We start from the raw sequence: 24002 nt of genomic DNA, 5'->3' as shown, positions 1-24002 counted from the left end.
ATAATATAAACCATACTATATGGATCTAATCTTGCTTCCATTCAAGTCAATTGCCATTGACTGTAGTGGGAACAGGATAAAGCCCCACGTAAGACTCAATCCACTCATTCACTTTTCAGAACTATTGGACAATTTCCTCTGACTAAGTATAGTGACGGAAGATGTACACAAGTGTACAATGAGGAAAGCAGTTCAACGAGTTTTAGACAGAAATCCATTAAAAAGGCTGTATGTCCTCTTTGCCAGCTGGGATTGTGCAGTTAGTCCCTTTTGCTAATTTTAATTCAAAAAGGAAGTTCAAACTATTTAATGTTTGAGTGCCAAACCCACATCTCTTAAGGTCTAAATTATATTACTAACAAAAAGAACATTATAATCTCCAATTTATAACATGCAAAACTCCTTTTAATCATCAAAACAATCTTATTATTGTTTCACAATAGTGAATGAGTTGCTGCAAAAGATTGTAGACAGTGCACAAGATCATGGTTGTTGAACACAAGCCCCTAGATTTCTGCTAATTGACCAAATATGAAGTTAGCCAAATTCCCAGGGATTTTTAAAGTATATTTGATCATTTTATTATATTGGGATGAATTAAACTATTTTTGAAATGCTGGAATATGTATATTTATCCAAATATCATGAAAATGACAGTGGACATGGCTGGAGGTAACTGCTGTAAATCCTAGGTGTCTGAACTAAAATCAGTTACACCATTGTAAGTCCTAAGTTATTCCACCGAAAACAGAATTTAGTTAAATGACTCTAGATTGACTTCAGTGGGGTCATTCTGGGTTTAGAGCCCTATTAACTAAACTACTGATGGAAGATGAGGACAAATCCTCCAAGAGAAATATTAAATAAGATATGGGGTGGAAAAAGTTAATTAAAAACCTATAGATTAATCGTGGCATTCTGTGGAGGAGTGAGTGGCATAACTGGAGTATAAGCAGTCTACAGTTGCTAACGTTAGAACTCTAAAATGGATTTATAACTAACAACCTTTAATCACCACGTCCATTTTTTCTTTCACTTGTTGAAAAATTACATTCTCCCTTTGCACGGGGCCTGATTTTGTGAAGTTTAGAGCATCCTCAACTCACATTGACATCAGTGCCTTGCATGATTATACCCAGAGAGACATAAAATGAGCACTTATAAGGTCTGATATGTGTGGACTGCTATGAATCAGGAAACAATTATTTTTAAACAAATGATGTGAGAATGGAAAAGTGCTGACCCTGCTGTATTGTGTTTATTTCAATAACAGCAAAGATTTGTGCCAATGATAGTGCTGTACTAAAGGATCAGCTGGCATTGCCACTGTAAAATCTGATTTTCTGGGTTTAGTATCTCACTCATTTCAAATCATATTGAGCTAAAATTTAGTGAAAAAATTGTTTACCGGGATGCATTCTGATGTTGTTGAAATTAAGGAATCTCTTCCTCTCTCTTTAAATTATAAAGAACAAGACAGAATTTGTGTCTGGTTTTACAAGCTATTTTGCCAAACCTTACACCACAAATAGTTTCATTTTAAATCTGTGGATAATCAAATGGACTGTTGTAAAAGACAAAATATCTGCTTTAAAGGGATCAGCACAGTACAGAGAGTAGTTTGTTTACATAAGAGCTTCTGTTACAAAGCAAGGTTTGTTACAAACCTCATAAAAACCACGATGACTCAAAACACCTTTAGATAAGAGAATTAATAACTTACAAATGCATTTAACACTAGAGGATGGATTCTACTTCCATTGAAGTCAACTGTAAAATTTTCATTGATTCGAAATGGAGGAGGATTTGTTTCCAGGAAGTTTAATACAAATATATCTAGTTTTCTGTCAAGGAATAAATGATTGGGAGTCATATGGCACTCTACATTAAATGGTACAGGGAATAAATGCAATATATCTCTTTTCCTGTGCATCAATAAGGGAAATAATTAACAATGAGGCTACAGCGTAAGCACTATAGAAACAGAGTACAGTGATATGATTTTAAAAATAAAAATAATAATCTCTGTGTAGCCATTCCTGCAGTCTTTACTCAGGCAAATCTCCCATTACTATAGTTCAAGTCTTGTCTAAGTAAACTGTACAGGATCTGTAGTTGTTAATTAATTGTTTAAACATTTCAAAAGCACGGTAGCACTTCTGTGTTCAGGGTGAGTTCAGTTTATCACTTAAAACAGGACTTCAACTTCTTTGATTTGACTGTATGTGGAACACAGTGTATCTTCATCAAATTTACATTACATTGTCTGCGAGTAAAGACTGAACTATCTGGGAAATTTCCAATAATTCTGTTACTTAGTTTATGAGTTGCAACTGATTTAAAAATCAATCGTTAAGGATTTCCTGGGTCTGACCTTTTTTAGATTCCTTTTATAAACAAACGGCTGGTTTGTTACTTTTCAGACTTTGCATATAATTAAATAGTTAGATGCTGTTGAACATACATTTGAAGAATGTTGTTGGTAATTCAGCAAATTTATTACTGATTTTTGTTTTGTATGTTTCTCATTATATTCACAAATGTCCCTTACTGAAAATGGCCGCCATTTCACATAGCTTTCAATGAGACTGAAGATACGCTCAGTAAAGATGGTCATTACTTCAGCATGTATGTGGGGAGGGAAGTGCAAAGGATCCCTTCATAAAACTAGTCACTGTTTCTTGCTGCTGAGAGCTCTGATTTAAAGTTAGGCTGCCCCTAGGAAAGATGGCCACTTTGTGGCTCTTCTGTTGCCAGTGGGACTGAAGACTCAAGCTCCATTTAGAGAAGATGACTATCCCTAGTGCTCTATGGGAAGGAAACTAAGGGCTTGTCTATACTATTGCTTAAGTTGATGTAACTTACATTGCACAGGGGTGTGAAAAAGCCACCCCCCCTTGAGCGATGCAAGTTATATCGACTTAAAGCAGTGTCTATGCTGCGATATGTCAGCAGGAGACACACAACTGCCAACATAGCTTCTGACTCTTGTTGAGGTGGAGTAATTATGCCCACTCAAGAGTGGTCTCCAGTTGGCATGGCACGTCTTCAGCAGATACGCTCCAACAGCGCAGTTGTATTTGTGCAGCTACACCGGTGTAGCGCGGTAGTGTAGACTAGCCCTAAGAGAATATGGTCCATCACAAACTCTGGCTCAGTTGAGAAACAACAGCTGGCATTCCCAGGTTTCAGAAGCTGTGAACTCCAGAGCTGAGGTTTCTCCGGCCTATGCTGAAGCCGTTCAGCAAAATCTTAATTATGGCCTTATGCTTCCCCCACAAACACATAACATACCACCCATATGTCAACCTGTAACATGCTAATGTTACTGAAGATATAATTAAGGTTTTGTGTTATGCTGAGAGAGGCACTGTGTGTAGTGTATTTGCTTACCAGCTGGAGGCAGAAGCAAGTTCCTTGTGACAATATGGGGTCTATCACATTCAGTGGACACATGCTGTGTGGGCATCAAGGTACTGTTAAAAAGTGGCATTTACTTGCTTTTTAGGGTTTATGTTGAGGAGATTATCACACATAACCAGATTTAATTTATTTTAATGAATGTGTTGCTTATGCAATAAATATCAAGGTCAGTAAGACAAACTTCAGAACAAATCACCAAGTACAATTAAAAGGAATAATGCCACTCATTTTATCCAACCATTCTCTTTATCTGAAACTTGGCCTCTGTACCTTCAAGGCTTATCACATGCAGATAGTACTTTCATGAACTACTCTAAATTTACTGCTTCTCAAAGTTACTTTTGGCCAGATCCACAAAGGCACTTAGGCATTGCAATGTTGAGCATCATAGCACTTCACTTTTAGGTCCTAGAGAATCACAGAAACACCACTATGATCCATGGGGACTGAGTTAGGAATCTAGACTCCCTATAGAAAAGCCAGTGCACTAGGCAGGGAACTGCCTAAGCTAGCCAGTGGAAGACACCAACCAGAAGGGAATATAGTAAACCACACCACTCTCTCTGAGATAGGCACTAAAATTCAGCCTGCAGGGAGGTGTCTATATCTGCTTAGCAATTCATGAACAGGAATCCACCACCTGGGTCAGGCAGCTTAGGCACCTTAGGTATTTCTTGAGGAATTATTTAAGTATTTATCCAGAGCGGAACAGTCATTAGGCCAGAGATAGTGAGAGAGAGTGGGAATGACTCTGTAATCCTGAGGTTAGGGCACCCACCTGGCAGGTGGGAGACCCCCAGTTCACCCTGTTCCAATCAGGTGTGGAAGTCTGGGGTGTAAATGGCTAAGTACCTTTATGGATCTGTGCCTTCCTATTTATCTACATTCTGCAATACTGTAGGATAAACCCCACTACTCAAAAAAAAAAGGAAAAAAAAGGTCCTTGGGAAACTGTTCCAAGAATTAATTACCCTCGCTGTTAAAAATTTACACTGAAGTTGTCTAGTTTCAACTTCCAGCCATTGGATCGTGTTATACCTTTCTCTGCTAGAATGAAGAACTCATTATCAAACATTTGTTCCCATTGCAGGTACTTATAAATTTCGATCAAGTCATGTCTTAATCGTCTCTTCTCCAAGCTAAATAAATTGAACCCCTAAGTCTATCACTATAAAGCATGTTTTCTAACTTTTAATCATTCTTATTGCGCTTGTCTGAAACTTCTGGAATTTATCAACTTCCTTCTTGAATTATGGACACCAGAACCAGACATAGTATTCCAGCAGTGGTTGCACCATTGCTAAATACACAGGCAATATAACTGCTCTACTGCTGCTCAATATTCCTCTATTTATACATCCAAAGATCCCATTAGTCCTTTTTGTCACAGCATCGCACCAGGAGATCATGTTCAGCTGATTATCTACCATGACCTCCAAATCTTTCTCAGAGTCACTGCTGGCCAGGATAGAGTCCACCGTCCTGTTAGTATGGCATACTTTCTTTGTTCCTCGATATACACATTTACATTTAGTTATGTTAAAACACATATTGTTTGTTTGTGCCTAGCTTACCAGGCAAAGCAGATCATTCTGTATCAGTGACCTGTATTCTTCATTATTTATCACTCCATCAATTTTTGAGTAATCTGCAAACTTTATCAATTATAGGTTTGTGTTTTCTTCCAAATTTAAAAATATTAAATAGCTCAGGGCCAAGAACCAATCCTTGTGGCACCCAAATAAAAATACACCTCCTAGATAATGATTCCTTATTTACAATTACATTTTGAGACCTATCAGTTAGCCAAAGTTTAATTCATTTAATGTGTGCCATATTAATTTTATATCATTCTAGTTTTTTAATCAAAATATTGTGCAGTACCAAGTCAAAGAGCTTACAGAAATCTAAGTATATCACATCAATGCTATTACTTTTGTCAACTAAACATCTAATCTCACCTAAAAAAAATCACATTTGTTTGACAGGATCTATTTTCCATACCTCATGTTGATTGGCATTAAATAAATTACTGTCTTTTAACTCTTTATTAACTGAGTTCCATATCAGCCGCTCCATTATCTTGCCTAGGATTGATGTCACACTGCCTGATCTATAATTATCAGGGTCATCCCTTATATCCTTTTTATATATTGGCACTACATTAGCTTTCTTTCCTAGCATTCCAAGACTTATTGCAAATCAACATTAACAGTCCAGCAAGCTCCTCAGACAGCTCTTTTAAAACTCTTAAACTGATTACTTCTTATCCTACCTTCAGAGGACATGGAAAACAATTGATACCTTCTCTCTATAACAGCCCTTAGCATATTTGAAGACTATCAGGTTCTGCCCATCGTTTCTTCTCAAGCCTAAACATACCCTTTTTTTTTAACCTTTCCACATATCTCAAGTTTTCTTAGCCTTTTATCATTTTTGTTGCTCTTCTCGCTTCAATTTGCCCACATCTTTCCTAAAATGCGGTACCCAAAACAGGACATAGTACTCCAGCTGAGGTCTGACCAGTGCCGAGTGGAGCAGAACAATTACTTCTCATATCTTGGGGTATGTCTACACTAAGGGATTATTCAAATTTTACATAAACCGGTTTTGTAAAACAGATTGTATAAAGTCAAGTGCACGCGGCCACACTAAGCACATTAATTTGGTGCTATGCGTCCATGTACCGAGGCTAGCGTCGATTTCCGGAGCGTTGCACTGTGGGTAGCTATCCCGTAGCTATCCCATAGTTCCCGTAGTCTCCCCCGCCCCTTGGAATTCTGGGTTAACAGCCCAGTGTCTGATGGGGCAAAACACATTGTTGTGGGTGGTTCTGGGTACAGCCTCCCCAATCCCTCTGTGAAAGCAGCAGACAACCGTTTTGTGCCTTTTTTCCTGGGTGAACTGTGTAAATGCCATAGCACAGCAAGCATGGATCCTGCTCAGATAAAGACTGCAATCGTGGACGTTGTAAACACCTCACGCATTCTCGTGCAGTCTATGCTGAACCAGAACCTGCAAAACCAGGCAAGGAGGAGGCGGCTACGACAGTGTGGTGACGAGAGTGATGAGGCCATGGACACAGAATTCTCTCAAACCACGGGCCCCTGTGCTTTGGAGATCCTGCTGGTAATGGGGTGGGTTCTAGCCATTGAACGCCGATTTTGGGCCCGGGAAACAAGCACAGACTGGTGGGACCGCATAGTTTTGCAGGTGTGGGATGATTCCTAGTGGCTGCAAAACTTTCGCATGCGTAAGGGCACTTTCACAGAACTTTGTGACTTGCTTTCCCCTGCCCTGAAACGCCAGAATACCAAGATGAGAGCAGCCCTCACAGTTGAGAAGCGAGTGGCAATAGCCCTCTGGAAGCTTGCAACGCCAGACAGCTACCAATCAGTCTGGAATCAATTTAGAGTGGGAAAATCTACTATGGGGGCTGCTGTGATGCAAGTAGCCAAAGCAATCATTAAGCTGCTGCTATGAAAGGTTGTGACTCTGGGAAACGTGCAGGTCATAGTGAATGGCTTTGCTGCAATGGGATTCCCTAACTGTGGTGGGGCGATAGATGAAACCCATATCCCTATCTTGGCTCCAGAGCACCAGGGTACCCAGTACGTAAACCGCAGGGGGTACTTTTCCATGGTGCTGCAAGCACTGGTGGACAACAAGGGACGTTTCACCAGTATCCACATGGGATGTCTGGGAAGGGTTCATGATGCTCGCTTCTTCAGGAACACTACTCTGTTTAAATGGCTGCAGCAAGGGAATTACTTCCCAGACCAGAAAATAAAGTTGGGGATGTTGAAATGCCTGTAGTTATCCTGGGGGACCCAGCTTACCCTTTGATGCCATGGCTCATGAAGCCATACACAGGCAGCCTGGCCAGTAGTCAGGAGTTGTTCAACTACAGACTGAGCAAGTGCAGAATGGTGGTAGAATGTGCATTTGACCATTTAAAGGCGTGCTGGCGCACATTACTGACTCACTCAGACCTCAGCCAAACCAATGTCCCCGTTGTTATTGCTGCTTGCTGTGTGCTCCATAATCTCTGTGAGAGTAAGGGGGAGACCTTTATGGCGGGGTGGGAGGCTGAGGCAAATCACCTGGCCACTGATTACATGCAGCCAGACACCAGGGCAATTAGAAGAGCACATCAGGAAGCGGTGCACATCAGAGAAACTTTGAAAACGAGTTTCATCATGGGCCAGGGTACTGTGTGACTGCTGTGTTTGTTTCTCCTTAATGAACCCCCACTTTGATTGACTCATTCCCTGTAAGCAACCCACCCTCCCCCTTCGATTACAGCTTGCTTAAGGAAATAAAGTCACTATCGTTTAAAAATCATGTATTCTTTATTAAGTCATTATAAAAAGAGGGAGAGAACTGACAAGGTAGCCCGGGTATGGTTTGGGAGGAGGATAGGAGGGAAGGAAAAGGCCACTAAAAATATTTCAAAGTAATGACAGCCTTTTGGTTGGGCTGTCCACGGGGGTGTAGTGGGCGGGTGCACGAAGCCTTCCCCCACGCGTTCTTAAACGTCTGAGTGAGGAAGATATGGAACATGGTGAGGGGTGAAGGTGGTTACACAGGGGCTGCAGCGGCACTCTGTGACCCTGCTGCTGTTCCTGAAGCTCCACCAGACGTCGGGGGATGTCAGTTTGATCACGCAGCAGCCTCAGCGTTGCATTCCGCCACCGCTGATCTTCCTGCCTACACCTCTGATCTTCCTGCCACCACCTCTCATCTCGAGCATCTCTCCTCTCCTCACGTTCGTCCCTCCTATCCTCACGTTGGTCCCTCTTGTTCTCACATTCACTGGCACCTTTCCTGTAATTTTATACCACGTCCTTCCACTCATTCAGATGAGCTCTTTCATTGCGGGTCACTTCCATGATTTCTGAGAACATTTCGTCCCTTGTCTTTTTTTTCCGCAGCCTTATCTGAGATAGCCTTCGGGATGGAGTAGAGAGGCTTGAAAAATTTGCAGCTGCATGAGAGAGGGAAGAAAGGGAGAGAAGTATTTTAAAAGACACATTTTACAGAACAATGCTTATACACTTTCACGGTGAACAACACTATTCACCTTACACAGCACATGTGATTTCACTACAAGGTCACATTTTGCATCTTAATATTGAGTGCCTGCAGCTCTGGTGTTAGAGATCTCACAGACGCAGGTCCGGGCAGCAGAATTCAGCTTGCATGTGTCCACGGTAAGCCATTGTCTTTTGGCTTCTGCAGCCTTCATATACACAGTGCCCTCCTGTCGTGGTACAATTCCCCACTCCGAACCTTAGCGTTCAACAGATGGGGTACCAGCATGAATTCCTCTAAGCTCAATTACCAGCTTAGGACCTATAGCGCTGCCACCAACCAGGAATTCCAGTGCCTGGTACACTCTGGTCCCCCCAAAACCTTGCCCTGGGAACCCCAAGACCCAGACCCTCTGGATCTTAACACAAGGAAAGAAAACCCTTTCCCCTACCGTTGCCTCTCCCAGGCTTCCCCTCCCTGGATTACCCTGGAAGATCAATGTGATTCAAAACTCCTTGAATCTTTAAACAGAGAGGACAATTCACCTTCCTCCCTCCTTCTCTTTCCCCCTCCCAGACTCTTCCTGAGAGAGAAAGTAATCCTGATACAGAGAGAAATTAGCCTCTCTCCCCCCTTCCCTCCTTTGTCCCCACCAATTCCCTGGTGAATCCAGACCCAGTCCCCTGGGGTCTCACTAGAATAAAAAAACAATTAGGTTCTTAAACAAGAAAAGCTTTTAATTAAAGAAAGAAAAACCAGTAAAAATTATCCTTATAAATTTAAAAAAAATGGAATAGGTACAGGGTCTTTCAGCTATAGACAATGGGAATACCCTCCCAGCCTAAGTATACAAATACAATTTAAAATCCTTTCAGCAAAATACAAATTTGAACTCCTTCCAGCCAAATACACATTTGGACTCCTCCCAGCCAAATACACATTTGCAAATAAAGAAAACAACCATAAGCCTAACTCGCTTTATCTACCTAGTACTCACTATTCTGAACTTATAAGAGCCTGTATCAGAGAGTTTGGAGAGAAACCTGGTTGCACATCTGGTCCCTCTGAGAACTCAGAGAGAACAACAACCAAAAACTAACAGCACACACAAAAACTTCCCTCCCTCAAGATTTGAAAGTATCCTGTCCTCTGATTGGTCCTCTGGTCAGGTGACAGCCAGGCTTACTGAACTTGTTAACCCTTTACATTCAAAGAGATATAAAGTACTTCTGTGCTATTATCTTCTCTTATCTGTTTATGACACCTCCTTTCCCAAATACCAAGCAAATCCCGTTCAGTGCTGCTTCTTTCCTGTTAACATGCAGCAGAAGAAACCACTCCCCCATTTAATTCTCTGGGATGATCACTTTACCTCTCTCCCCACCGCGTGGCAGGTATCATGGAAGATCACTGCTAAACATCCCGCTTCCCCTCCACCACCAGGTGGCTGGTAGCAGGGAAGATCCCTGCTAGCCAAACGCGAAAAAGCTCAGCGCCATTCCCCCCCCCTTCCTCCCCCTGCTTGGCTACCTGCAAGGAAGGATTTCTTATAAGCAACAGGCAAACAGCCCAGTAGGAATGGTCATCTCTGTCCCCTTAATTAAATTCCTGAATTTCAACCAGGTTACCATGAACGATATCACTCTCTTGAGGATAACACAGCGAAATAAAGAACGGATGTTGCTTGAATGCCAGCAATCACCAGGACCATATGCAGCTAGGCTTTGTCATACAATGATACCAGATTACTTGCTACATGCATGGCGTGGTCAAGTGTCCTACCATGGAGGACGGAATAAGGCTGTCCTGCCCAGAAACCTTCTGCAAAGGCTTTTGGAGTACCTCCAGAAGAGCTTCATGGAGATGTCCCTGGAGGATTTCCACTCCATCCCCAGATATGTTAACAGACTTTTCCAATAACTGTACTGGCCATGAATGCATATCAAGTCCTCAGGGCAAATTAATCATTAAAAAATGCTTGCTTTTAAACCATGTTTTGTATTTACAAAGGTACACTCACCAGAGGTCGCTTCCATGGCTTCATTGTCTCAGCTAGTGGCTTGGGAGCACTGGGAGGGTAATTCCGTCTGGGTGAGAAAAAGCTCCTGGCTGTTGGGGAGAAAGGAGTGCTGTGTGCTCTCTGCAAGCTCGTCCTCCTCTTCCTCCTTCTCATCTTCCCCATCCGCAGAATCCTCAGCCATGACTGAGATTACCGCCCCCACCTTGGAATCCATTGACAGGGGTGGGGAACTGGTGGCGGACCCCCCCTAGAATTGCATGCAGCTCAGCGTAGAAGCTGCATGTTTTCGGCCCTGCCCCGGACCTTCCGTTTGCTTCTTTAGTTTTCTGGTAGGCTTGTCTGAGCTCCTTAACTTTCACATGGCACTGCACTGAGTCCCTGGTGTGGCCTTTCTCCATCATGGCCTTGGAAATTTTTTCAAATGTTTTTTCATTTTGTCTTTTGGAACGGAGTTCTGTTAGCACTGAATCCTCTCCCCATATAGTGATCAGATCCAGTACCTCCCTTGCGGTCCATGCTGGAGCTTTTTTTGATTCTCAGGAGACTGCATTGTTACCTGTGCTGATGAGCTCTGCGTGGTCACCTATGCTGGTGAGCTCTCCGCTCTGGCCAAACAGGAAATGAAATTCAAAAGTTCGAGGGGCTTTTCCTGTCTACCTGGCCAGTGCATCCGAGTTCAGATTGCTTTCCAGAGCAGTCACAGTGATGCACTGTGGGATACTACCCGGAGGCCAATACCGTTGATTTGCGGCCACACTAACCCTAATCCAACATGGCAATACCTATTTCAGCGCTACTCCTCTCATTGGGGAGGAGTATAGAAACCTGTTTAAAGAGCCTTTTATATTGATATAAAGGGCTTCGTTGCGTGGACGGGTGCAGGGTTAAATTGGTTTAATGCTACTAAATTCGGTTTAAACGCATAGTGTAGACCAGGCCTTAGATATAACACACTTGTTAACACAGCCCAGAATATTAGACTTTTTTTGCAACTGCGTCACATCTCAGCTCACATTCAATTTGTGATTCACTATAACCTCACATTTTTTCTGCAGTATTTCTGCCCAGCTAGTTATTCCCCATTTTGTATTTGTGTGTTTGAGTTTTTCTTTCTAAATGTAGCACTTGGTACTTGTCTTTATTGAACTTCATCTTGTTTATTTCAGAGCAATTCTTGTTTTGAAGAAGCTCTAATACACACTGTATGCAATTCCCATTTGTTATTATTATGATTAATCATCAGTAAGTAAGTTTTCAAGCAGAAACTACAGTAGTTTATGGTCCTATGGTAAAGATGAGAAACTGTAACAGAACATGGAGAGATGCAACATGTAGTCTAATTATGTGTCAAAAGATTTGTTTTTTTCCCATGACTATGAAGGTATCTGCCTGGTGAGTCTTGTCCATATGCTCAGGATCTAACTGATGGTCATATTTGAGGTTGGAAAGGAATTTTCCCCCATGTCAGACTGGCATATACCCTGGGTGGGTTTTTCCTTCCTCTGCAGCATGGGGCATGGGTCACCTGCAGGTTTAAACTACTGTAAATGTGAATTCTCTGTAACTTGCAGTCTTTAAGCCATCATTTGAGAACTTCATTAACTCAGCCAGATGTTAGAGTTACAGAAGTGGGTGAGTAAAGATCTGAAATGTGTAGGAGGTCAGACTAGATGATCACCATGGTCCTTTCTGACCTTACAAAAACCTATGAGGCTATAAGGTGTGGTAACACTACTCTGTTCTGAGAAATTGACCCAATTAGGAATAATAACACTTATAGAACTTATCAGATGATCTCAAAGTCTTTTCAAAAGTGTGCTATGTTTTTCATTCTGGTTTTCAGTGATAATGCAGTAAAAAAAATATTTCTATCCTCATTAGGTGGTCCTTCATTCAAACTATGTAAACCAAAGCCATTTCTCATGTCTGGACAGAACAGAGATATTTAAGAAATTCATATAATTCAAATCAGATGTAAAAATTTGAGGTACATTTTCTGAAATGGTTAGAGGGTCCACAGTGTGGTCCTTTTACAATCAATATAATTCATGGTTTCATACTTATATGTAAATGTAAGAATGTAATTCAGAATAATCTACCCATGTGAAAGTCACTGCATTACTTATCTGGGTACCCAAACAGTTACCACATTATCACTTGGCTCTGCTTAAGGTTATCCTGCATTGTACTTGGGAAAAGAGTAAAAACTTCTTATTATAGCTATATTGTACATGTAACATACCAGTATATTTACCTGTGTACTTAGCATCTTCTAATAGCATACTCAGAAAACAGCTTAAAAAACCAGAAGGGCACAACCACTGCAGTTTTAAATGGCAATGTTGAGAAAGTATTAATAGCTTGGGGAAGTACTAATTTGCTAATCGATATGCCATATAAGAATCTTTTTTTCCAGGAATGTTGATTAGTGTCAACTTAACAAAGACAGGTATGTCCAAAACTCCCTGAAAAATGAAGGAACATTCAGCAGATTAAGAGAACAAATATAAATCATGTGGTTTATCGCCAAAGAAGATTATCATAATGCTGTTTCTGAGGCAGAACTGTTGATTACCCAATTCTTACCTTGACCATTAATTATAGTACTGCTTTAATTAAGTAATCCCTATAGAAAAGGTGATGGTATGTGGAGAGGGGAGAAATGCAAAAATCTAGATTACCAGTTTATTTATTAAACGAGATAACCTGATAGAGATAACCTCTTTAGTAGCACCAGATCTTCTGCTTTCCTTCTGCCTATGTTCTCTGTACTCCAGTATCTCTCCCATAGCAATGCAGCCCTATTTCACATTATAGTTCCACTGAAAAATATTGAAGATCACTAATATCAATAAACCCTTCTTTAACTCAACCACTTGTAAACTTCTTGTATTGACTGTCATTACATTCCAGTAGTTCTGTTAATATCTAAACGGCAGTCATTAATTTCCAGTAATTAAGTCATGACTACAATTAATTTTAATTACTTCCAATAAATGTTCAATTAATGTTTATTATCTGCATTTGATTTCCATTGATTCCAACAAGTTACTGTTGATCTTTATTGCCACCATAACAAAACCAGGTTTACCATAAGCTTCACTGGGTCTCCATTCACACCAATGGAAAGCTACACAGACCACGTGACTTCTCATTCAAATAGATGACATTTATTATGGATCAGTAGGGAGCAGTGTTACTCTGAGGTTTCAATGTAAATCAATAGTTACTAAACAACCCAAATAGCTGCAGCTGAAGTTGATTGGAGAACATTAAACTTTACCAGCCATCTTCCGCTCTTCTAGGATTTCCATTTCCAGTTAGACAGAAAATGTTCCAAAGTTTTCACAAGCCATACATGAAAGCTGAAAGAGCCACTATAGTCCACATGGCTGAAGGGAGCACAAAGTGCCAGCATAAAAAATGCAAGGGGAAAAAAATCACCTAGGTGAAGGTTAGTGGGTTTATTTTATCCACGCTGGCTTGCCCATCCATTATGTAAATAGAGCATCTTCAAGGTAGGATGCCAACACCTTAAACTCCACCTACAGATCCACAAGCCACTAGTGCAGATCACAAACGTATCAGTTTAATATGCTTGCAGTGCGACACTTCACTTTACAAGTGAGTCACAGCTAGACCTGGTCCGAAGTTTTCCAATGAATGGCTCTGCTGTCAGAAAACATCAGTTCATCAAAAGTGAAGGTTTGTGTAGAGATGTTGATTTTGACAAGTTAGTTTTGAAAGAAAAATTGAAAAAAAAAGTGTTTTGAAAGGTAGAAATGTTTCAACATTTCTGAATTTTCTGTTTCAAAGTTACATTTTGTTACAATTTTTTAAAATATAATACAAAAACACTGAAAAGTCCAAACTGGAAAGAAATGTTTCAACTTTGTCAAAACAGAATGTTTCAATCAAACCCAAATTATTTTTTCAGAGTTTATTTTTGCATGGCATTTCTACATTCTATTTTCAGAATGGAAAAAAATTCAAACTTGCAGAATTCTCTGAGTAATGAAAAATCCAGTTTTTACCCAGATCTAGTCACAGTACTCTGTGCTAGCTTCAGTTTCTGAATGGATTTAAAGTATAGTTATAGCCCAAAGTAGAGTGCTTTACAATAATTCAGTCTTGAAGTGATAAAGGCATGAATTGTAGTAATGAAGTCTGCCTCAGAAAGAAAAGGCTGCAATGCTTTAGCCAAATGTAAATGGTAACAAGCTGCCTTGGCTAGTGCTGAATGATGAACATACATTAATAGCTGGGAATCTAATCTAACCCCTAAGCATATAAAATATTACATACAGAAAAACTACACTGAAAGAATGTTATTGAGGTTGCCAAGTCAAGCACTCCAAAGTTAGGAAAAGTCAAATTCATAGCTACCTGTACAACCCTAATTCTGCTCCATTGTGCATTCAGTTTGCGCTGAATGAAGCGGGGTGCTGTGAGGAAAACAGTATATGATCAGGAAATTAGAGACTGTACCATAATGCCTCTGCACAAGAGGGCAGTATTAAGGGTGCACAGACAATTGTCAGTCTTGTTTTTCCTAACTTTCTTTTAATGTAGGATTTGGAGGGGGAGGTGTTTGGTTGGTTTGTTTTGTTGTTGGTGGTGGGTTTTGTTGATGAAATATCATAGGACTTTTTTAAAGGAAAAAATAGAAAGCAAATACTATTATGTACAGTTGTAATAACCCCCCTCCCCCAATTATGCAGAAGCATCATTAGGGCTTGATCCTTCAGTATTACAAGACAGACTACTACCACTTGAGCTACCGGACTAGCTACATTAGCTGGTAAATTGAAAAGGCTGTTATTCCAGAGAGGGAGAGGAGCCATGTGCACCATGTGCTGGGTCTGGCACATGTTGGAGAAAGCCTATTCTCTCTCTCCTCGATCAGGAATTGCAGGACCTTCTGCCTCTATATAGTGTCCCCAAGTGGGGATATGTGCTTTTGTGTCATGCAATGACCACCACTAGCACCACCACCCCATGCTGCTCAGCTGATCAGGTAGATCCCAGGCAGTCACAGTACACCAGTAGTGGTGGTACTACTGCTACTTTGGCAGATATGTGGGCCTGGCTTTTTAGAATGTACAGCTGCCATTTGGGCAGATTGCCAACCTTTTCCTAAGCAACTCAGGTCAAAGAAGGGAAATGGTGCTTTCTAACAGTTTATAACTCAGCCAAATCAGAACCAATATTCATAGGACAAGGGAAAGGCATATCTCTAGCTGCTGCCAAATTTGAAAGAACTGCTGCAAACAAAGGAAGTGTTAGAGCTTCCAAAAAAAGTATGTTCATGTTTTTATATATAGAGAACCCAAATATAGAGGTTACTACCAACTCTGGATGTTATATACAAATTATAGGCCAGATTCTTGTACCCTTACTCACATTGAGTAGTATCATGAATAATCTCTTTGAAGTCAATCAGATACAGCTCAGTCTAAATGTATCTATAAATAAGATCCCAAATACGAATTATTTACCCTTACATATAAATCAATCAGCACATATAAAGGATGGCTGGTTGAGTGGTATAGGTAAAATGACCAATGCTGAGAAAGGAAAATATAACCCTTTCAAATCAGTCTAATCCCACTACACTTCCCTTGTGAAAAAGCCCAAGAAAATAGATGACTCTTCCTTAGCCACGCAAAGGCAACAAATCTGGTCTCTGGGATCAGAGTTGAAGTTTTGTCATGGAAAATGCCCTGCTACCCTTTTGATAAATTAAGGGGTGTTGGCTTAAGTGCTTCCGTTTACTAAAAAAGTAGTGGTATCACAGATGGTCTGTCAGGTGGCTAGATCCTAAAATGAAGGTCAAAGACAACACTATATGTTTCACCCTGAAATGAAATGGCTGCCAGAACAGACTGAGGCTTTGTCATCACTGCCGAAAAAGGTATATTTTTTTACCACAGATTAATCAATGTATGTTAGCTAAAGCAAACAAGGCACTTTCATCTTACTAACAGGTAAGCAGGAAACATCAGCACTATGTCCTTGCCCATGGATCTCCCCACCTACTTCATCTCATGACAAAACTACAGTGCTGTGTCTTCACTAAGTTTTAATAGGAAAAAACCACCTTTTTTGCAGTGAAGACATTGCTTAAGAAGCTTAATATCAGGTGTGATATTCTCTTTACATGGACCACTACTTAGTAAGGCCTTGCCTTTACTGCTAAAAAGGTTCATTTTTTACAGCTGGATAACTAACACACATGAGGTATAGGGGGTAAAAACATGAATGAAGGCAAGGCACTAGAATCTCAACGCAAAGTAAACTAGGTGGGATCAACCTCAGGCAAGGAAATAGTGATGACCTTGCTTAGTTTACCTTGCAGTGGAATTAAAATACCTTGTCTTTGCTTTGTTTTTACAGCAGGATAGCTCACATGCATTAATAACCCAGAGGTAAGAGAAACCACTCTCTTTTTATCAGTGAAGATCAGGATTTAGCCCTGGTCTACATTTAAAACTTAGGTCACCATAGTTACAGTGCTCAGGGGTGTGAAAAATCCATCGCCCGGAGTACAGTAGAGATGCCAACCTAATTCATGGTGTACATAGCACTTGGACAATGGAAGAATGCTTTCATTGACCTACCTACCATTGCTCTAGGGGTATGTCTACACTAAGAAATTACTCCGATTTTACAGAAGTCGATTTTTGGGAACAGATTGTGTAAAGTCGAGTGCATGCGTCCACACTAAGCACATTAATTCAGCAGTGTGCATCCATAGTACCGTGGCAAGCATCAACTTTCAGAGCAGAGCACTGTGGTAGCTATCCCACAGTTCCCGCAGTCCTCGCTGCCCACTGGAATTCTGGGTTGAGCTCCCAAAGCCTGATGGGGCCAAAAATTTGTCTCGGGTGATTCTGGGTAAATGTCGGCAGTCAACCTTCCCTCCGTGAAAGCAATGGCAGACAATCATTTCATGCCCTTTTCCCTGGATTGCCCTAGCAGACGCCATAGCACGGCAAGCATGGAGCCCATTCAACCTTATTTCACTGTCACCGTATGTCTATTGGATGCTGCTGACAGACACAGTACTCCAGTGCTACACAGCAGCAGCTCCTTGCCTTTGCAAGTTAGCAAAGATGGTTACCAGTCATACTGTACCATCTGCTGCTGTCATGGGTGCTCCTGGCCGGCCTCTGTGAGATCGGTCAGGGGCGCCTAGAAACACATGGAAGTGACTCCCCAGGTCATTCTCTTCTTTAAGTTTTGTCTAATGGAGATTCAGTTCTGCCTAGAATATCAGGCAAACACACTAAAGAACTACAGATACAAATGGCCACTCCGGGTCAGAGCCCCAGACATCCCGCAGAAATGATGAGCTGCATGCCATTCTGGGTGCCCGTACAATAACCCCACCCATTGCTTCCCTTCTCCCATCCCTCTCCCAGGCTACCTTGGCAGTTATCCCTCCATTTGCATGAGGAAGTAATAAACAATGCATGAATTTGAAACAACACTGACTTTATTGCCTCTGCAAGCAGAGATCAAAGGGGGGAGGGGAGGGCGGTTGCCTTAGAGGGAAGTAGAGTGAACCACCATTCTGCACTTGCTCAGCCTATAATTGGATTGCTCCTTACTACTGTCCAGGCTTCATGAGCCATGGGAGCAAGAGATGGGCTGGGATAGGTGTTTTGGCATTCCATCTTTGGAATGGAGTTCTGATAGCACGGATTCATCTCCCTATACAGAGATCAGATCCAGTACCTCCTATACAGTCCAGGCTGGAGCTCTTTTTCGATTCTGGGACTGCATGGTCACAGTGCTGATGAGCTTTGCATGGTTACCCATGCTGATCAGAGCTCCATGCTGGCCAAACAGGAAATGAAATTCAAAAGTTCGTGGGGCTTTTCCTATCTGCCTAGTGAGTGCATCCGAGTTCAGATTGCTGTCCAGAGCGGTCACAATGGTGCACTGTGGGATAGCTCCCGGAGGCCAATACCGTCGAATTGCATCCACACTAACCCTAATTCGAACCAGCAGTGTCAATTTCGGTGCTACTCCCCTCATCAGGGAGGAGTACAGAAATCGATTTTAAGAGCCCTTTATGTCAACAAAAATGGCTTTGTTGTGTGGACAGGTGCAGGATTAATTTGATTTAATGCTGCTAAATTTGACCTAAACTTGTAGTGTAGATTAGGCCTAAGAGGTGGAGTTCTAACAGCAAAAGAAGAAACTTTCCATTGCTGTAATCCACCTCTGTGCTACAGGGTAACAGTGGAATAGCATGGCCTAAACAGGAAGCTGCATTCTGCTCGAATTTAAATTCTAAATAGCCCCAAGATGTAGCCTCATATAGAGCATAGTATCACAAGGAGACAAAGATTAGAGTAACAGTAACAAGATTTGCATCTGAAAGAAAAGAGTCACTCTTCAAGTCAAGCCCAGATGCTCTTGGCAAAAGCAAAGAGAACTGAGCATCCAGGAACAGCTAAGAATCTAAGGCAACCCTCATCGTGCAAACGTGAATAACAAGAAGCACACACCCTCAGCTGAGGGGCTGATATTGTTGAGAGCTGCACAAAGAGAGCCATTTGCAGTGCACAAGAACAAGAAGCTTTATTGGTCCAACAAGACCTATCTACTGGCACCTTATCTACTAACTATTTACATATATACAGACATCTCTTGTAACAGATATAATCTCTGCAATTCCTTCTGATTGCTTCCCAGTCCTATCAACATTACCTCATTCTTGTCTGGGCTTAGCCAGCTAGCCCTTGCTCAAGCTCCAGTTTCCACCAGGCACATGTAAGGCACACTGCTCAGTCAATCATTCAGACAAGACTGGAGACATAGTACTTGGTGTCATCATCATACCAAAGGCCTCATAGCTATCACCTGCTCACTTGCCCTTCTAATACATCTTATGCACATTTGCAGGAGGGGTGACACTCTCTGGTACCCCAAAGGGCTGAGGTCTTGGGGCAGACTTACAAATTGCCTAGTACTACCCACTAAGAGCTTTCAGAAAGAAAGGAATAGTGCCACTGCAAAGCAATGCCATCTGACCCCAGCTGCAAACTGCAAGCAGGACAGCAATATTTCCTTCAGATCCTATGCAGTGGTGAGAAAACAAAGCAGGCAAAGGTCATCTTATTTCTAATTCTTGGATAATCAACTTGGCTGCCTCTTATTTCATGGATATGCTATGGCATCAGCTTCTCGTGCTCCTGGGATGAAAGCACTTCCTTAGAGACATGGGTCCCTTCTGGGATCTCCTTTAGAGAGTCTGTGGAGGGGCAGGATTCACAGTGTCCCACAAAGGTCACCTCAGCTGGGATAGGAGTGAAAGCACCTATCTCTCATCCCCATAACTTTACCCAGGACAAGGGAAGATGACTCTCCTCACATTAAGGCAGTGTGCTGAGGAGTTTATAGACACACACAGTGAAAAAGGGCACAAAAGTGTTAGGTCCCAATGGAAACTAAATATTCACAATGATGGCACTATCACCATCTAGCCCCAACTTGGTGACACAGCTCTCATTTATGCTCTGACCCTGCACCACAGCATTTGTTATGAGGCCTGCTTCTCCACATTATTTCTAAAGAAAGGGCAAGGGAGGACCAGAAGTGAACCCGCCAGCATGTTGATGACCACTATGATAGCAGTAGGAAGAGCTGTTACCAGGAATATCCATAATTTTAATCACTTCCAAAGATTTCTCCACACCCAGCCTCTATATGATCAATGACGCTCTTCGGAGTAACAAAAAGAAAAGCAAAATTCTACACGGCTAGAGATAGGTCCAAGAGAAGCAATGAAATGGTTCATCCATCTGTAGAATCTTACAGTAAGAATATTGTAGACTTGATGTGTAGCCTGACAATGACATAAGATGAAAAAAGACTTTTAGTAATGTTCATGGCTGCTGCTGGCTTCCATTTTGTTACACTATAATCCAGGATTTTCTGGTAGGACACACATATCTTGCGCAGATACTCTTGTGACTGAAATATACACCTTTCTAACAAGTAAAGGTTCTGAGTCTATGGAAGGGATCAATTCTTTATTCCCTGGGGCCAAACCAGATGATAACTCATGTTGTTCCAGCTCCCAGCTTTTTAACTGTTTCCTCATTTCCTTTGGATCTTCAGATTGCCTCTCTCTATAATCTTCCAGCTCTCAGACTCCTCAAGTTCTTGATCCTTGCAGGTCTAGCCTCCTTCACTTCCTGAACACTGCAGCTCTTTAAGGCCCCGAAACGTGGATGCTTTGACCCCCTCAGTATACAAAGGAAGAGGTACTCTGATAGTGACTGTGACTGGCTTCTGAGAAGATTTCTATTCCTCTTCTCAGCTCATGCTGTGCTTCTGTCACACTCAAATTGCCAAGAAAATGTTGCTCCCAAGCAGATCTTTTCACAAGACATAAAACAGTATTACAAGTCAAGTAAATTACCCCACTACACAATAAACTTGAAAAGTGGTTTACTGACATAACACAAAATAGTCCATCATGTTGCACTGAGTATTTCCCAACTATTGGTGGTGCTTCAGACTTGTCATTTGTATTCTAGGCTCCTCCTTTTTACCTCAAATAATGACCGTCCATGCACAATGCCCTGCTTCTCATTCGATTTTTGCGCACTCCAACATGCACTGGAGCATGGGCTGCTATAAACCCACTGTGACACAGAGGTTTGGAGCAGTAGGATAAATATACATAAATGAATGGGAGATTACAAGCCCTGGATGGTACTGTTAAGGCTGGTGAATTGGTCTTGCAGATGGCCAAAAAGATTAGGAACCATTGTTTTAATAATAAAATGAAATAAAAAGAACTGTTTTCTATCTGCAAATTAAAAAGTGAGCTGTCATTCTTTTCTCCATTTTGCAGCTAGGATAACTAAGGCACGGAAACATGGGCAGCAAGTGAACCCCCTGTTCAGGGATGCTACCCCCCTTCTACCTTCTAAGCCCTGCCCTGACCCTGCCCCTTCTGCCCAAGGCCCTGCCCCACTCCGCCTCCTGTTCTTGCTCGCCGGGGCCAGAGGAGCCCTGAGCCCCCCACTGTGGCTGGAGGACCCCTGGCCTGCCCACCTACCCAAGCCACCCTGGCCTGCCTGGCTAGAGGAGCCCTGACCCCCACTGTGGCCTGGCCCCGGGGCCATCGCAGGGAGCATTAGCAGAGGTTTGGGGAGGCTTAGCCTCCCCTAGACTCCATTACGCCTCGCCCATGAGTGGAAAGGTCTGGTGACTTGCCCGAAGTTGGACATTTCATTCATTGGCAGAGTTGAGAATAAAATGCCCTCAGTAACTTCCCAAATTCCTAACAAAAGGGGTGTCCCATGAGATATGTAAATGTTTTGCCTATTTCATGTAGACCAGGAAAATCAAGACCAAAGTCCAAGAAAAAAAATTACAAGTCAAAACAGCAGCTCAGACAGAAGGCTCCAGCTGTTTGAAACTCCACTAATCCACAATGATTACTTCTAATACGAGGCCACATCTTGATCCAGCATTATCAAGGAGCTTGTAACCATATTTCTCAATTATTTTAGTTGTTTCATGAGCAAATACATTTTCAGAAGCAGGAAGACAGTGTATTTGATATTACTTTCACTGGCTTTCAAAGAAACCACGTTCAAAAGCATTTAATAACTGGCTGCTCAGGGTTAATTAATATTTCACATACCAAATAGAAAAAGAGGATTGCTAAACTAAAATCTAAATTATATCCTTGTTGTGTGGTTTGACTTGTGCTTTTCTGATTGACCATTTCACTGTTTTGTGATTGACACAAATGATAACAGTTGAAAAAAAATTATGCTTGTTAGACCAAAACCATGTCTGGAATTTTACAAAGTTATAGTAGTTGATCTAACTGACATTTTGTAGTCTAGAGGGTATCTTTAAAGAGCTAATTAAGTGGGAAAGTGTTCAAAAATTTGCCAAGATAAAAAAAAAAAAATCCTAGAAATGCTAAACCAGATCAACTTTGATACACTTTCTGCTTGTGGTTAAGTTTTTTTTTCATATTTAGCATTCTGAATCCATCCATTCCAATAACAACAATGCCAATACGGTTTCCAAATTAAATACAGAAAGGCTATATTTTACTTGACTCTACTTTTTCAGGAGATGCATATTTCCTTGCACTCCCATAAAATCTCATACAGCCTCTCCAATCACAGAGCTTGTCGTCTGATGCCACGATGCAAACTTTCTTCCACTCTCCCAAAAAGTGCTTTTCTGTCTCTTTCTGGGACCCTCCACACAGAGGACAAGAAAAACACAGACTTGTTTTCGAGGTTTGTGTTTGCCTGCAAGGAGTAATTGTGATTAGCCCACCACAAGTCCCTTCCTCATCATCAGAGCTGACATTCCCTCAATTTTCTTGCACTTTCATCCTCTCCTTCTTATAAGATTTGTGTGAGAAATCTAATTGTATGCCCTTATCTCAAGCCCAGGATAAAGTGCCTTGCAGGAAACCATTGGAATTTGCAACTGAACTTTAATTGTTTCTTTAATTTCTTAGTATTCCAAGGGATAGATAAACTATTTTCACCTGGGGGATTTTAAAGCACAAGTTTTGTTGACTTTCAACAGGACGTGTACTCCTAAATCTCTTAGAAGATTTTGAAAACCTCCCCTACAATTATATAATCCTGTCATTTCTTATTTTTTTTTTTCATTGTAGTGGCCACCATGTACCATCCAGAGCTACATGAGAGCAGTGAATGGTATCCACATAGGTACAGATTAACTTGAGGGCTATGAAAGGAAAACCAAGGAAAACATTTTGCTGGACATGCAGAGAGACTTGGACTGAATGGTCTCAATTGGGGAGGTGTAAATCAGGACCACTTACATAAAACAGAACAGGTTCATGCAGCAGGACAAGGAACTTATGCTGGACTATTCCCAGAATGAAAGGGAATTGACATTCTAGGACATAACTCCAAAAATAACTGTTTAATAAGTACCAAAGAGTTCAAAAACAAACAAACAAACAAACAAAAAAACAGAGGAGCTCAGACCCATGAGGGATGGGCATGGTAAGAGAAGAGAAAAGTTGTCCCAACAACTGGCTCCTGCACCACTTGCCCAGTATAAAACCATTACTCAAGATTCTAATACCAACTAGACTGCCCCCTACCAGCTGTCTGGTAGACACATTCTCAAGGCATTTCACCCCTTTGCATGATAGAGAGAAAGACAACTGGAATCCATAAGACAAACATTTTGAAATGCAATCCGTATTGACCTTATTTTTATAAATATGTTACATTGATTTGATATTGCAGCTGGCCTGCATCTTTGTGTCTGTATAATCAAATACATTATGGAAAAAAATGTGGTTGTGTAAGGAGTACATCAATCATACTGTTCTTTAATATTAATGCAACAACAAATAACTCCTCCATAAATTCACCATTACACATGATTATGAAACCATAGGAAAAATAAATGTTTACCAGCAACAAAAATACAAGCCCACCAGTAAGGCACACAAAGGCACTACATAGCATTGTTCCTAATTATT

This window comes from Gopherus evgoodei, chromosome 4 (genome assembly GCF_007399415.2).
Source record: "Gopherus evgoodei ecotype Sinaloan lineage chromosome 4, rGopEvg1_v1.p, whole genome shotgun sequence".
NCBI classification, from domain to species: Eukaryota; Metazoa; Chordata; order Testudines; family Testudinidae; genus Gopherus; species Gopherus evgoodei.
This window is presented reverse-complemented; position numbering follows the sequence as displayed.